The following is a 2,824-nucleotide window of genomic DNA, read 5'->3' as shown; positions in this document are numbered from 1 at the left end:
AGAATAATTAATTTCTCAAGTTATTATGTAATAGTACTTTTCATCGCATGCGTAGAAACCTACGAAAGGAACGAGATGAATACGCAATTATTGATTTTTTGTATGCTATTTTTAATACAATTCTCGTCTTTTATAGCATTACATTTAAGAAAATGTCAGCAGATTAAATCGTTTTATTTTGAGAAAGAAGCACCTATGAGATAAGATTAAAATAAATTCTGGATTACTTTTAGTAAATCTATATATCCTCTAAGAAATATTAAAAATCTTAATAGTCCTTCAAGAATCATATCTTTAAATGTATTATTTTTATAACAATAATTATATAAAATATAATAGGAATATTAAGATATTGAAACGTATGTATTATATATATGCATAGCAAATGAATATTCGGTTAAGAAATCTCGAAATATTCTTTTTAATCTAATATCACGATTATATATTACACATCGTATAAGTAACATTACTTTTCGTAGCGGCTCGGATACAAGCGTTGTAAAAAAACGCTGTTCTTATTTGAAACAGAGAAATTTAAATTCTCATTTGAAGCATTTTAGTCAAGATTTTATTCAGACCTGTGGCCTCGTTTGGCATCCAAATGCGATAGTCAGATTTAGTCAGTTTTTGTGCAACAGATGAAGTAAAAGTAACCGAAAGTGACGAGCTAACCGTATAAGCTCCCGCGCGCGAGCTTAGAGGGATATATGTAAGAAAAAGGACCTCAGGGTGTAACGAAGCGTTCTTCGTTCTCTCCTGCCTCCGTTCAACCAGGCGTGCCGCGAGTCATTGACGAGCATCGAGCCATGCCGCGCGTTCGACCGTTAAGCGTTCGATCCCTAGATATACTCGATATCACGAGGCGCATCGTGCCTTTGATACGGTTCAAGGTAATTCTTTCGTATAATTGTTCGTAAAATCACAGAACCCATTCTCGTTACGATCTTAACCTTTAACGATTGGCTGCGCTAACGTGATTTAACGCTAACGTCCCTCTCCCACCCCTTAGTCGGACAAACTGAACTTTTACTTTTGTCTGTAAAAAAACCAACAATCGGATTTACTCACATTCAATGCGTTTGAAATATTTCATCACTTTCCGTGCATTCATATGATCATTATAAATTATATCTGAAAATACTTACGAAAGTTACAAATATAAATAAATTGTTCCAGCAGATATTACACGTGCTTTTATGAAAAGAGCTTTTCTGAATAAATCAATTTTGTGTGTGTCTCTCCCTTTACATTAAACAGACATCTGGGTCAACAAGATTACGGCAAATCACTAAGATTTAGATAGCGAGATTTGGACATAGCCGCGCGGGATTATCGCTCCAACTTACTTTGAATATTATATTCCATGTTTTCCAAAACTCCACCGAAATACAATTTAGATCCTTATAGTAATTTTAGCTCATCTCCCCTTTAACTGGATTTCATTACGGGCACCAATTATGGAATATGGTGAAAAAGATCGCTTGGAAATATTTATTGCCTAGTACTCGGTGGGTGTCGCAATAACGCTACGTTTGCAATTATACGTTTCAGGAACTTTTTACTCTAACTGGATAATAATAACCAGCGAAATTTGATTGCGCCTTATAAACTGAAAGATAGATCTTTTTAATCCTCCGCCTGCAATCTGGATCTTTTTGGCATAAATAAAATTTTAATTTCAACTTTCTCCGAACTGAAGGAACTCCGGAATCCGATGCCCTTATTGCTAAATTATACATTTTTAACAAATTTCCCTTTTTTTCCTTGTTTTTGCTCAAGTTCCAATTTTTATTATTATAAATAAAGCATTCAAAATTATACATTATTTTATGCATGATTTTATATGCCGATGTGTACAATCATGCATAGATCACTTTTCCCGTGATATATATATATATATATGTATATATTTATTTTTATATACTGCAACATTTTTTTTTCTTTCGACTCATCGGCATTAATAATGTTAAGTACAAGAAGACTTCAAAAATGTTTAAAGATTAATTATAATTTTACTACAAAGTAAATTTTATTTCAACTTTATGTGTATTCTTTGTATACTACAAAGAATCTACAGATATATAATATTTCATTATATGTATATATATGCCTAAAGTGTAATAGCAACTTCTCAAGCTCACCGTCGTAATGCCTTGTTTCACAAAAGTTTTCTTTTATGATACAAATTTTTTCATCATACAAAAGACGCGTTCTTGTTTATAATACATTTAACCGAAGGAAAATCTTAGCTTCGTTGAAAGGAAAAAAAAGAAAATATTTATTTCACTATTTATAGGATGGGAAAATTTAATGTGAAATATGATAGATGCTTTTATACGTATTTGATTCATTGGATAAATTGGATTGATAGGATATGTTTAAAATGCAAAAGAAAAACTTTTTATTTGTAATATTAAAGTTAATGTAACTGAACTGAGATAATTTAGAGAGATTTATTTTTTTAACTAAGATATTTATTTTATTTATTAATTTCTCTGAAAATTACGTGACTTCTGTTAACACGAAACTGTTTTATGTTAATAAAAGTAGATATCATAAATAGAAAATAAAGACTTTCTAATAATGAGGCCAGGCCTCATTATTAATGTTAATGTTATATATTCGTCATGAATAGTAATATTTATATACATCCGGAAAATTGTATCGCGTGTTTGAATTTTTGAAAAAATAAATTGTTCTTACATAACATTCGCACACAGTTTTTACGTAAGTATTTTAAGATTAACGCAACAATGAAAGAAACTTTTTACGTATAAAATTTAGAATCGTTAAATTGACTTCTATGAGAATATAATACAATTAA

The 2,824-nt window shown here is 30.4% G+C and overlaps 1 protein-coding gene across 1 annotated transcript in view; it reads left to right on the top strand.

The window, feature by feature from the left end:
- LOC108753452 overlaps positions 1-2,824 on the top strand; it is a 27,164-nt gene that overhangs the window by 22,761 nt on the left and 1,579 nt on the right. The window lies entirely within an intron of this gene.

This window comes from Trachymyrmex septentrionalis, unplaced genomic scaffold (assembly GCF_001594115.1).
Source record: "Trachymyrmex septentrionalis isolate Tsep2-gDNA-1 unplaced genomic scaffold, Tsep1.0 scaffold7, whole genome shotgun sequence".
In the NCBI taxonomy this organism is placed as follows: Eukaryota; Metazoa; Arthropoda; class Insecta; order Hymenoptera; family Formicidae; genus Trachymyrmex; species Trachymyrmex septentrionalis.
This window is presented reverse-complemented; position numbering and strand designations above follow the sequence as displayed.